Source organism: Nanorana parkeri, unplaced genomic scaffold, assembly GCF_000935625.1.
Source record: "Nanorana parkeri isolate BGI_ZX_2015 unplaced genomic scaffold, ASM93562v1 scaffold217, whole genome shotgun sequence".
Taxonomy (NCBI): domain Eukaryota; kingdom Metazoa; phylum Chordata; class Amphibia; order Anura; family Dicroglossidae; genus Nanorana; species Nanorana parkeri.
The window spans coordinates 787,936-802,055 of record NW_017306485.1 but is presented as its reverse complement, the minus strand read 5'-3'; the positions used below and the strand labels follow the sequence as shown (position 1 = coordinate 802,055).

The 14,120-nt window shown below is 43.4% G+C and overlaps 1 protein-coding gene across 1 annotated transcript in view; it reads left to right on the top strand.

Annotated features, from left to right (window-relative positions):
* The window catches only part of HS2ST1 (heparan sulfate 2-O-sulfotransferase 1), a 163,106-nt gene that overhangs the window by 121,867 nt on the left and 27,119 nt on the right, over window positions 1-14,120 (top strand). The gene's annotated exons all lie outside the window — the stretch shown is intronic.

The window sequence follows — 14,120 nt, the reverse complement described above, 5'->3', positions numbered from 1 at the left end:
GTGTTCTGCTGTGAGAAGCACCTCAAGCTGTGTTGATTGAAAAGCAGCACATTGAATAGCGTTGTTTGAGTTTGATCCCATCGGGATTATTATACATGTTCTCCTCATGGTGCTCTCTGCTCATTACATTCATCACATTAACACCTGTGTAAAGTGTTGTACAGCACATGGAACGAGCACACATTAGATTGTTGTCGCTGTGGATATAAAGTGCACCTGTACTTATGGAGAAAGCAATATAGCAAGACCTTTTTTCTTTTTTTGTGTATTTTTATGCAACTTCCACATAATTTGTATGTGTGTAAGACCATGCCTAACGGCAGAGTTACGACTAATGCCATTTTTGAAGCCATGACCCAGTTATATGATGACCCCCAGCGCTCTGCAACGGCTGAAGCAGTAATCCACTCCTTACAACAGGGCAATCGGCCTGTCGAGGACTTTGTGGCGGAATTTCGGAAATGGGGGTCCGACACCAATTGGAACGATTCGGCCCTGAGTCATCAGTTCCGTTTGGGATTGTCAGAAACATTAAAAGACGAACTGGCTCGTGTGGAGGTTCCTGAGACTCTGGAAGAACTTATCCAAGCCTCCATTAAACTGGACAGACGTTTTCGGGAAAGACGCATGGTGAGATTTGGGAACAACCGTTCGGCATGGGGTAATCCACGCATGCCGTTTTTGTACCCGCTTATTCCAGGGTGGAGAGGCCGACTGAGCACTCACCATCAGAAGGAGAACCGATGCAACTAGGGCTGGTGCGAGCCCCCCTGTCTTCTGAGGAGAGACAACGCCGACGCCGCAATAACCTGTGCCTATATTGCGGGGAGCCTGGCCATTTCTTACGTGATTGCCCAGTCCGCCCAAGTAAGTCTTTCTCTTCCATCAGTACTCCTGGATGTGGCATTAGAAATAGACTGTCTCACATCACTCTTCCACTCTCCTTACAGCTGGCGGGAGGAAACGTCCAGGTGACGGCCATTATTGACTCGGGTGCATGCAGCTGCTTCATGGACTACTCTTTCGCCCTTCAGCATCAAATTCCTCTACGGGCCAAGTCACAGCTTCTTGTTATCCAGCTGGTGGATGGGTCGCATCCAAACTCAGGTCCAATTACCCAGGAGAGCCTTCCCTTGCTTACCTCGACCTCCTTGGGTCACCAGGAGTATCTTAGTCTGGATGCGATTTCTTCACCTCTGTTTCCAGTAATTCTGGGTGTCCCGTGGCTACAGGCACATAACCCAGGCATTGACTGGATCTCAGGAACAGTTACTTTTTCTTCCCGTTTCTGGAGAGGGCTCTGTGCAGCACTGGGCATTGCCAATCATTTTTCTTCGGCTTATCATCCTCAGATGAATGGCCGGACAGAGCGCACAAATCAGACCTTGGAACAATACTTACGCTGCTTTTCTTCCTTTTCACAAGACGATTGGGCGTCCCTCCTGCCTTTTGCTGAGTTTGCTTATAACAACTCTGTGCATTCTGCCACTGGCCAATCACCCTTCTTTGCCAACGTGGGATTCCATCCACCCTTTCCTCCCTTGAAAGGCTTGGCCTCTCCAGTTCCGGCGGTACATGAAAGGGTGCGGTTCCTCCGGTCCAATATCAAGATCCTGCAGGATTCTATTGCCAGAGCGCAGCGCTCCAACAAGCACTACTTTGATAAGAAGAGGAGGGGGGATTTGGATCTGCGGCCAGGAGACAAGGTCTGGTTGTCCACGCTGAATCTGAAAATAGCTTGCCCCTCTACAAAGCTTGCCCCGATTTTTGTGGGACCATTTCCTGTCAAGCGGAGGATCAATCCTGTGGCCTATGAACTTACCTTACCAGCTTCCTACGAGGAATACGAGGTGAGGAATACGAGGTTGAGGCCCTCCTTGATTGTTGAAGGAGGGGGGGGGGTTTGCAATTCCTTGTCAAATGGAAAGGCTATGGGCCGGAAGAGAACTCCTGGGAGCCGGAGTCTAATTTGCATACCCCACGGCTCATCCGGAAGTTTTTTCTAGAGCATCCTGAGACCCTTGCCCGGTTGGGCATCCGGAGGCTGCCCGTTAGGGGGGGGCACTGTAAGACCATGCCTAACAGCAGAGTTACGACTGCGCATGCACATAGGCCTGTTCACCACATTTGCGGGAAGCAGCTGCTACTACGCATGCGCAAACGGCAGCTACTGCGCATGCGCAAACGGCACATGGCGCACAGGAAGTGACTTTCTCTGTCTGGGAATGATCCTATTTAAGCTGGCCCAACTCCCAGGATCTTTGCTGAGTGGTCTTTCAGCTTTAGTGTGTATTCCTGTATCTTGCCTGTTGCCATATCATCATCGACCGGATTCCTTGACCTTGCCTGATTGCCGCCTGCCTCCGACTTCTGCTTGTCCCTGGATTCTCCTTTGCCTTCTCCTTTTGCACCTTGCTGCCCGATTGTTGCTGACCCTGGCTTGCCTGACTCCGCTCTGCTCCAGCCGCATCAGCACCTGCTTCCTGCCTCACTGAAGACGGGCCTCAAGGACCTGCCCAGGCCCAGTGTCCTGCATCGTCCGGCACCGGTGCTGCCTGTAGTTTCCTCACCTCCTGTCTCCACATTCAGGGGTGTGGAACTCGTGCTGCAAAGGAGGCCTCCTCACAACTCGGCTCCCCACCAGGTACGTGATAATGTGGCAGCAGCTGGAGCATACCGTTGTATGCTAACATTTGGACACCCCTTGCCAAATTATATATTTATTTCAAAATAGCTTTATGTACATACAGGCTTGAAAAATTTTAGGGTGTTTCACCAGTCAGCATGACCGGACTATAGGCCTTGCAATATTTATGTTAAAAAATTTTGGGGACAGATAGAGCTTTCTTTTCGAGGTATATAATCACTGATGTTTGGGGGGGCTCTAAAAAAGCAAGGGGAATCTTGTGAAAAATGATGGCAAGATGAATGCAGCATGTTATCAGAAATTCCTGGCAGACAATTTGCATTCTGCAGGAAAGCTGCGCATGGGACGCTCTATGACTTTCCAGCACGACAATGAGCCTAAGCACAAGGCCAAGTTGACCCTCCAGTGGTTACAGCAGAAAAAGGTGAAGGTTCTGGAGTGGCCATCAGTCTCCTGACCTTAATATCATCAAGAAATTTTGGGGAGATCTCAAACGTGCGGGTCATGCAAGACGACCAAAGACTTTGCATGTCCTAGAGGCATTATGCCAAGACGACTGAGCAGCTATACCACCTGCAAGAATTTGGGGCCTCATAGACAACTATTACAAAAGACTGCACGCTGCCATTGATGCTAAAGGAGGCAATACACAGTATTAAGAACTAAGGGTATGCAGACTTTTGAACACAGGGGTCATTTTAATTTTTTTTATTTGTTGCCATGTTTTGTTTTATGATTCTGTTATGACCTACAGTTGAATCTGAATCCCATAAGAAATTAGAGGAATGTGTTTTGCCTGCTCACTCATGTTGTCTTTAAAAATGGTACATATATTACCAATTCTCCAAGGGTATGCAGACTTTTGAGCACAATTGTATATATACAGTACTGTGCAAAAGTTTTAGGCATGTGTGAAAAAATGCTGTAACGTAAGAATGCTTTCAGAAATGAAAGTCTTAATAGTTTATTTTTATCAATTAACAAAATAGAAAGTAAATGATTAGAAGAGAAATCCAAATCAACATTTGGTGTAGCCACCCTTTGCCTTCAAAACGGCATCAATTCTTCTAGGTACACTTGCACACAGTATTTGAAGGAAAATGGGCAGGTAGGTTGTTCCAAACATCTCCGAGAACTAACCACAGATCTTCTGTGGATGTCGGCTGCCTCAAATCCTTCTGTCTCTTCATGTAATCCCAGACAGACTCGATGAGGTTGAGATCAGGGCTTTGTGGAGGCCAAACTATCACTTTCAGGACTCCTTGTTCTTTATGCTGAAGATAGTTCTTAATTACATTGGCTGTGTGTTTGGGGTAATTGTCCTGCTGCAGAATAAATTTGGTGGCATGATGGATAAGTATTTCCTGACCAAATCTCCAACTCTATTTGCAGAAATGCAGCCCCAGACTTGCAAGGAACCTCCACCATGCTTCACTGTTGCTGCAGACACATAATTGTACCGCTATCCAGACCTTCGCTGAACAAACTGCCTTTTGCTATAGCCAAATAGTTCAAATTCATCAGTCCAGAGCACCTGCTACCATTTCTCTGCGGCCAAAAAGCCATACCTCTGACCTGGAAACAAGGCTAAGCGACTCAACTATGCACGAAAACATGGGAACTGGGATGCAGAGAACTTTCTCTCTTTCTCGGGTCCGCTACTCTGCTCAGTGGGCCAGCCTGTTATTGGCTATTGCAATTTGAGATAACTAGTAGTATCAGTCTGGCTACTGCTTCCGACTGCCTACATTCACGTGGCAGGCGAAGGAGGGGGCAAGTTACTATTAACACTCAAGCAACCAGATGCTGCAGTTATATATAATTATACACACAAATTATGGGTGTTTAGAGTGTGTGGGGTTTTTTTTTTTTGCACAGTATGGAACTACTTTTTATTCTATTTTATTTATTTTTCCATTTTAGATATACTGTTTTCAACTTAATCATAAATGTGTTCTCAACCGATTTGAGGGCTCTCCATATATTAAATTAGCTTTTTTTCCCCCTGAAAATGCATTGTTAATTTTAAATAGCATATTTTGTGGTCTTAATTATCAGCTCGCCGGTTTCACGGCAATTACTTTTCCTGCAGACTTTTGCCTTGTAAAAAAATCAAGTTATGCAAAGTGAGTCATTTGTTTTAATTTACATTTGTATGTATCTTTTTGTGGAGGATTTGCTGAAAGTATTTTCTTTCCTTCTGTAGTACACATGCTGAGCTTTATACCTAATCATTTCAAATGACAAATAGGAAACCGAGCAGAGGTTTCTTGGAAAAAAACAAACTGTATTATATAGTTACAATGAAAAAAAAAAGAAGACATTTTCCATTTTTCATGCTCCATGGGTGCTGTCTATTTTGTTGCAGATTTTTGTTCTCCTTGCTAATCCAGCAGCAATTTAGAAGATGAAAGCAATTGGTTGTGTAGTACTGATGCATTAGAAAACTATAGAATTGTAACGTTCAATTTTACAGCTGTTAAAGGTATACCCACAATAGAAATGTCATTTTGGGTCAATACTGAAGATGTAGCTTCCACCGATGGTAATTTTGGCCCTTTCAAATGAGTGGTCAGATCATATCCACCTGTCAGTTTTTCAGATGGATCTGATCAGAAACCGAATGTTGGTCTATGGGCAGCTGAATCTAAACTGGCATGCTTTTATTTAAATCTGATTACCCCCAACTCCGTCTAGGTCCACAAAACAAAATGGACCTTACCGTGACGGATGGGGGTAATCTGATGTAAATGGATTGCAGAATAAATGTATTTCAAATTTCGCTCGCTCATGGTGAGCACTCTGACCAATGAGAAGTGCTCTGACCAAGTCCTCGCCATTTGGGAGCGAAATCTGAAATACATACTGCAGGGCTGCAATCCCGTGTATAGAGTACGGATACTACACCAAGGAGCTATCATTGACGGGTAAGAGTAGCAGGGGGCGGAAGTAGTGGAGGTCGATTGGTGGGGGTAATTCCATTTTCCCAAGTTCACCTAAGAAAGTGGAATTACCCTTTAAGTGTTCATGCATTGTATAGATCGACCAGATGTTTAGTCTAGCCCAGGCCCGGACAAATTCCAGGAGCATGGAGCTGGCTCCTCATTTTAGTTTGGGTAGGAGCAACAACAGACAATTCATTTTTCAGAAATGTGCTTACCACCGCAGAATCTTCACACTAGTTTTCTTGAATTATTTACAATGGAAACAGCTAGAGCTGCATACAAAGTAATACTTACATGTTGTAGTTGTTAAACAAAACAGAGCAAGATAGCACAATTGGTTTTAGTGTTTTCTGGTTTTCATTCATTTCATGTATGCAATGTGGATGGAGCGTCTTCAGCCATTTGTGTGAATACCTCCAAACCCTGTTACTGTCATTACATCTTATTGGGGACCAGTAATACTTGCAGTGTCCGCTTTGGAATTGAAGATTCGGGACATAGAACCTTTCTGATGTGACTTTAACATTTCTGAATGCTTGTTATACCAGTTGTATCAGTGATGTGGGTGGGCTTGGTGCGAACCAAGTTTTCCAAGACCTGCACAAAATTGCCAAATTAGACAACCCTGTCCCAGCCAAGTCAGTTGTGGCTGAGGCATTCTATGCACCTTTGTTACAGTTATCTATGTGTCCTTGCGGTGATTTGTGTTGATCTGTTGCTGTAAAGCGCAGGTCACTGCCGTATGTGTGAACTCAGCAGGAAACAGCCCAAATTCAATTCATGTATGGCCAGCTATAGACTAGTATAGATATTATTATTAATATTAGTATACAAGATGTATATAGCGCCAACAGCTTGTGCCAAGTTTTAGGGGAGGGGCAAGTGATACATGAGGAGGTATGCGAGGAGGAGTACAACAGAAGTGTACTGTATAGCACTGTAAAAAAGGAAGCAGAGCCTGCTTACATAATGGGCAAATATGGTTGGAGAGAACACAAAGGAGCACCGCTCCTCCACGGCTCAGGGAGTAGCAGGGAATGAGTAGTCTTTTCCATGAGCCATATTTGCTCATACAACCAGAAGACATGCTGGCCACACACCGCATTCTGCTGGAATAGTTTATTGATGCTTGTACCACATCACTGGTGTCCTGTCCAAGGTCCACCCCCTCAGATGCTTTTCACTCAATTCAGCGGAATCCAGCGGCCAGCTTGTTTTCTGTTTGTATGAGCGAATATGGCTGCTAACATAAACGCACAGAATTATGAGCGTGTATATATAAACATGGTTTCTTGAAGCATTAGCACACGCTCACACATTTATTTACATAAAAATAATCTCTTTTATACACCTACATACAAAATCATGGAGAAGACTAATTATTCTCTGTAAGCCAGGGTTAGGCAGCCCTATAAGGGTAGAGCTGTACCGGACTGCAACATGGTGTCTTACTGTCTGCATAACACTGGCTCAAAAAAACATTATTTTCGGGGTAGGTGTTATTTTTTTTAATGTACAACAATCCAAAGTTAACGCAAATCCAAAATTAAATAATCCAAAATGGCAAAGTTAAGAATAGGGTGATCAGGGCAATCAGGGGAGCCGTACCTTTCCAATCGCTGGCCAGAATGAGCGAAACGCACTTTCACTATCGATTCCTCACAGGCGGAGTGCATTTGTTATCACTCCGCCTGTGATAGGAGCCAGCGCTATATGCCTTATGCGGCACTGCTCCCTCCGCTGCCGCCTCGCTTCCTCTAGCGCTGTCTTCATTGGCACCGCTGATTCTCTCCCGTGGTTCTTCAAGTTCCCCCTTATGCAACCACCGGCCCTGGGAATGGTCACAACTAGGTCTTATTTTTGGGGTAGGTCTTATATTTTAGCAATTCCCAAAAATAGTACTAGGTCTTATTTTCGGGGTATGTTTTATTTTAGGGGAAACAGGGTAGCTGTTGAAGAAAAACATGCCAGTACTTTGGTACGCAAAGTTTGGTGCAGAGCATTGTGTTCTAATACAGCAAATAAACAAGTGATCAGTTGGCTAATTCTGCCTTATGTCTTGGTTACTTTGACAACAGTAATTAAATTTATATAACTAACTTTTCAGAATGCCACAATCACCAGAGTGTTTCAGCAGGGGCTAATTAAGGTCTCCTATCAAACGGGAGGAGAATGCAAGTCTAGTCTGCAGCAGTTGACACTCGGGCATAAATTATTTTTATGAGTGCAGATTGTGTATGTACATCTTCAATTATTTTTTATGTAACAGGAAAGTTTGGCAGCAGGGGCGGAAGAGCAATGTGTCTGCTGTCTAAATGGAAACTACGGCTTTTAGGTGTACCGCTGCTGGCTGTGCGTAAAATCCAGCAAAGAATGCATTGATCTGGCATAACGCCAACTTGCTTCAAGGTGCAAGCTTAACTTTTAACACTTAGTCTCCAGCTTGTGCTAAAACTGCGGGGGGAATTATATAGGTTAATGCCTTTGCAAGCGAACGGCTCTCCTGCCATTATACAAGGACATTTTATTTATGTCCGTAGTTGTTTTATTTAGCTCTAGCAGTTTAGAATATTCGGTAAAGTTTATATCTAATAGAGGAGCATGACATTTAAAACAGGCTTTTTTTCCTTTTGTAAAAATAGCACTGAACGGGAAAAATGGTTTCATGCACACAAAGTAGACTCATATTATTTGTGGCTATTGGGGAATGTTGGGGAAGTGAATGTTTTTATGGCTGGGGTTCAACTTTAAAAGAGGTGCTTCCTCACTGAATAGAAATAGGTGCCCTTTTCCCTTCTAACTGAGAGGGAAGCCAGTCCCATTTATCAGGGATACTGGCTTGTGTCTTGATGCCAACAATTGGTGGTGGGAGGAGGTTGGAGGCACTCGTTCTGTTGTAGAGAATAATGTGCAGCTTAATGCAGACTCACCAACTTGTTCAATTCAACATGGCAGATCGAAACAATGAAGCTGAAGGCTGTGAACGCCGATTGCAGGTACTTTTTACCAATATAGAAAAGTAGCACTCTGCTGCTTGATGCCTGGATTTATTTAACACACTGCTGACAAATGACCTGTATTTAGAGACTACCACGGACCAATCATGTTCCTATTTATTAACAAAATTGATTTATATTCAAAAATACAAAAAGGTGGTGTGCTGATTTAAGATCTTTATTACCCACAAATGCAATAAAACTTGGTGGTTTTTTGTTTTTTTTTACTAGTTCCTTCCAACTGCATCAGAGGCTACTAACAATAAAATACAACTGCTTCTGAAGGGTTAAAGATGGTGCCCACTCCAACTCCATGTCCCAAGCATGTGGAGACCACTGTATAGCTCTATGTTGCCTCCTCCCCCATGACCCGGGCGCCACAGCCTCTCAGGTTTATTTGGTTGCCATGCGTAACATTGCATCGAATCGATAGACGCGAGCATTTTTGAATGTTTTAGATATTAACTAAATCTAAATATGATTTTAAGTTACTTCTACCTCTAACAGTCTACAGACCATCGGTAATGCTTGGAGCATTCTCAGAGGATTTGGAAACTCCAGAAAGACACAAGTTGTTTTTTGAGAGTAGTGGTTTTCTCCATGGTAACCTCCCACGATCACCATTCTTGTTTACTATTTTTTCTATCATAAGCTAATAAACACAGTTGTGTAGCAGAAGAGATGTATGCAGACCCTAAGGTAATATTAAAGTCTCAAACTTTGTTTCCATAATGAATCCAAATCAAACTAATGTACATTGCCCAGTTAAATATTACTTTCAATTTTTGCCCACTCACTTACAATCGTCATGTTTCCATACATCTTCCTCCAACTCTCTCATCCCTGCTTCCCTGAACTTCCTGTCCAGTACAAGATCACAAGGAGCAGAACAGAATCCAGCAGCTATCCATCCACTAGCATGGAGGAAAGAGTAGAGGGGAGCAGGGGGGAGGGTAGTGGGTTGCCTTGCTGTGCCTGTATGCTTGTGGAGACACACACACACCTTACTAGCACACACAAGAGTGACTCCACAGGAGAGGAGGCACCCTAAAACAGAATATCAGGAGCAGTGCTCAGGGGACCAGCTGATTCTGCAGGAAACTAAAACCTTTAAATATCAAAGAGCAGCATCCATTGTTAATTATTTATTCAGCATTTGATATCGCTTAAAAACATTTTGACTTAGAATAAAACACTTCAAGGTAGGAGTTAGTGATATTTTTCCTGAAGATTACAGTAAATAGAGTGAAGCTGACCCATACACGGCTAGAATTTCTAACAATTCCTGTAAATCATGTAGGTGGCTCTTTTGAACCCACCAGGCTTGTCAAAAATTGAAGGAACTGAGTGGAAAATTGTTGGCCAAATTGTGACTTCAGCCAAATCACTGTAGTCACCGCTTGGGTTTTCAGGCACCTGCGCTCCCATGGCTGCTTGAATAAAATTTACGTAGATGTAGGAATTGAAGCTCCACACAAATTAAAATAGTCCAGATATAACTTTATTCCATTAGGATCAGGGAACATTCACAAAACATACACAATGCACAAAACACAAGGGAACATCGCAACTCAAAGGAAGAAGCCGCACACTGCAGTCCACCAATAACAGCATTTTAATCCATAATGCTAAAGATGGCCTGTGCGCTGAGATCTAGAAGCCGCCCACACTGACGCATTTCACCCATTTAGGGCTGCTTCTTTCTTTGAGTTGCTGTGTTGGCGTATGGATGGCTCCCAGCCTGCACCTATGTGTTTGGGTGTTGGACGGAGCGGTGATGCCTTCTTTGTACTAGTGCAAGAGAACATTGGTATTACAACACAATAGTACCAAAATGGCTTTCTCGTTCTAAACATAAGTGGAAGTTATGGGAATAGTAGAATTATAAGAAATGATTGCAATAAGATAAAAGGGTATTTGACGCATCAGAAATGTAGGGCAATGCATAGAAAGTAGATAATTATAATTAAAGGATTAATTGATTCTTAACAAAAGGAAAAAAATAAACATGTATGGCCTGCTTAAAGGAGAACTATGAGATAAGTGATTTCCACTCACCTCATAGTTCTAGCCGACCTGTGACAATGAGACTGTCACAGGTCGGCTCAGTAGATCGGGAGGTGAGCGAACAGATACTGGCGTTCGCTCACCTCTCGATCCTGTCACGGCTCTCTGCCGTGACAAAGGGGAGGGGCTGGATTCCCCCCGCTCCGATCCGCTAGCGCTGACTGACGGAACGGACGGGGGAGGGGGCGGGTACAGCTGGCTCTGCCTCTAGATAGGCAGAGCCAGCTGTCACTCACGCTGCGGCGTCTCAGTATACCGCGAGCTGCAGCTCGCGGTATACTGAGCTTAGGGTAACGGGAGGACGCTAGTTTGTGTCCTCCCGTTACCCTAAGGAGAACTATGGGGAAAAGCCCTGACCCCATAGTTCTCCTTTAAAGGTAAAAAAGAGTCTGAATCATGATGAAAAACAGCTGCAAAGATGAGTCATTCTAAGTTGATTGATAGCAGTATGTGTCCGCTCTGGTGAAAGTTTAAAACGAAACAAGAGGCAACAAAACCCACAGAGACATTGCAGAATGATTTGATGCATTAAAGGGAATGCCCTTAAAAATGACTATGTGATTTACATGACCCAGCGGCTCTGTGAGCTCATAGGTTTTCCATCATTCAATCAGAAAGGGAAATCATTTTAATGATGCAGGCTTCCTTTGTAAGTCTGGGCCCAGCATAAAACCTAGCACCATTCTGGATATCATTTCATGATGTAGATAAATACATCAGAAGGTGCTCAGTCGTATTTTTGATATTTGATTTTTCCGAGATTGTGTTTTGTAATGAATATAGATTTACCATGCAAGATGAGTTTTAAGAAGCTTTATTTTTTTTGCCAAGTCCCTTTGTCACAGCCAATGGCCCTGTACTCAGCTGGTGTTCACAGTAGCGGTAATGGCTAGCAAGCACCTGTGATATGTTCCAGCATTGCCAATAAAAAAAAAATTGACAGCTAGAATTATTTCAGCAAACAGTGTAAAAATAGAGACGTGTCGTTAAAAAAAAGGATTGAACATAATGGAATAGAATGTCAAGGATATACAAAAATAAATTGGTCTTCAAAATAAATATTTTGGTAAAAAAATATTTTTTTTGCCCATTATTTTACATTGTTTTGTGTACATTGTTTTTGTGGGTTGCACAAAATCTACATAGGGCTCTACCTTACTTTAAAAAAAAATTCTATGGTCTAGAGCAGGGGTAGCCGAACTCCAGCCCTCCAGCTGTGGTGAAACTACAAATCCCATGATGCATCTCTCTCTGGGAGTCATGTCTGTGGCTGGGAGAATCTTGCAATGCCTCATGGGATTTGTAGTTCCACCACATCTGGAGGGCCAGAGTTTGGCTACCCCTGGTCTAGAGCTTTCCAGGTCATTTTTACATCCTGCTGATCAGGGTCATCGGTAGACTGAATAAGCATCCCTTTACGTTCTCCCAAGAGTTCCCTCTAGTGGCAGGGGTTTATTTACATCCTGGCCTACCAGGATGTAAATAAAAGCTGGAAAGCTGATGGTTGTGGTATGGAGGAAACTTTTGATACCTTTTAGACTTGAGGCCTTTTTAACCTTTTTGTACAGTATGTAATAATCTGCTCTTTAAGCCAGTGTTTGCAAACATTACATCCTCTGTACTTTCTCCTTTAAATCTGATTGGCTAGATTAGTTAGGTCTTCATATTACATAGATTTGGTAAATCTAAAGTTGAATTGTACCGTGTTTCCCCGAAAGTAAGACACTGTCTTATATTTTTTTGGCTCAAAAAAACACACTAGGTCTTATTTTTGGGGTAGGTGTTATTTTTATTATTTTTAATGTACAACAATCCACACTTATTCATGTACAACAGTCTACATGTATTCATGTACAAAAATATGGTGATCAGGGGTGCCGTACCTTTCCAAGAGCAATTTGCTAACCAATCGCTGGCTGAATGAGCGAAGCGCACTTTCACTATGGATTCCTCAGAGGCCGAGTGCATTTGGTATCACACCGCCTGTGACAGGAGCCGGCGCTATAGAGGAAGCTCCCTCTGCTGCCGCCTCGCTTCTTCTAGCGCAGGCTTCGTTGGCACTGCTGATTCTCTCCTGCCTCTCCCGCGGCTCTTCAAGTTCCCCCTTATTCCACCACCGGCCCTGGGAATGGTCACCCATAGGTCTTATTTTTGGGTTAGGTCTTATATTTTAGCAATTCCCAAAAATAGTACTAAGTGTTATTTTCGGGGACACAGGGTAAAAAGGTTGTACAGTCAGCTTGTAACATGAATGGTGACCTTCATGGACAGGTGGTAGATTTCGGCCCCAGCAGGCAACAACAGCAACTCCTTTATTTCTTATATACACATGCTTTTATTAGGCAAGTGCCCCATGCCCTGGGAATTTCAAGTGCCATAGAAAATGTCCGGAATTATCAGCTTGCAGAGGTGGGGTGTTATGTGCAAGTTACTTACCTCCAGGGCATCCTTCACTCAAAGCATGGCACAATCTTTTCTCTCCTTGCTGTTTACCATGTTACTGCATGCTTCCAGCTCCTTCGCTGTGCAGCATGTTGGGTAGTTAGGAAACTTTCATAGTTGGTCTGATTTAATTCAAATGATACAAACCAGAGTGCAGGGTTTGAAAGCGTGTGGGCAGAGGCTGAATAGCAGGGAGAGTTGAGATTTTGCAGCAGCATAATATCTAGGGAAGGATGCTATAAAGCCTGGGTGCTCAACCTGCAGCCTAAGGGTCACATGCTTCCATTTGGTGTTTGAAGTGCGGTCATTGGGCCCCCGCAGTCAGCAGTTGAAGAATTGATTTTGTAAATGGGCCTTTAATAATAGTAATCTTTAGCAGTAAAATTTCCCCAATCTCTGACTCTCCCCTACATCATGACTTCAATCTCCACCCATGCCTGTGAAGCAGTCTCTGACAATTTCTTCTAGTACGTCTCCAGACTGTGACAGTAGTCTTCTATAGCATTACATATAATACAAAATTGTATGGGTCCCTTTGGAGACATTGGCGGCCAAATTTGAAGACGCCTGTACCTTGTAAGTCGACAACCAATGCTATAAGGTAGGTATTCTGTAACTATATGTTACTCTAATCCCCCCCCCCTTTCAGAGTTGTAGAACTATGCCTCCTGGAATTGCCTCTGCTGAACAAATCATGCACATTTCTCTCTCAGCCTGCTAGACCCAGCAGTCATTTCTCCTTTAGTGAAAGCTTATTTGCATGCATTTCACATGGAGTATTTTTTTTTTTTTTGTTCATGTCAGAAAATGCCAGCTGGAAGTTGGTTGCTATCAGTAACACTCCGCTTTCACCTTCCACCGCCGTTATAGCAGACCCGTATTTTGAGATCATTCATATGACGTGTAATACAACCTGATCCAGATTGTGTAAATAAGCCATCTGCATCCTGCCTGGCTGCTAGAATCTTTTAATCCCTAAATTGACATCCTAATCATTTTATGGGGTTTTTTTTTTTTTTTTTT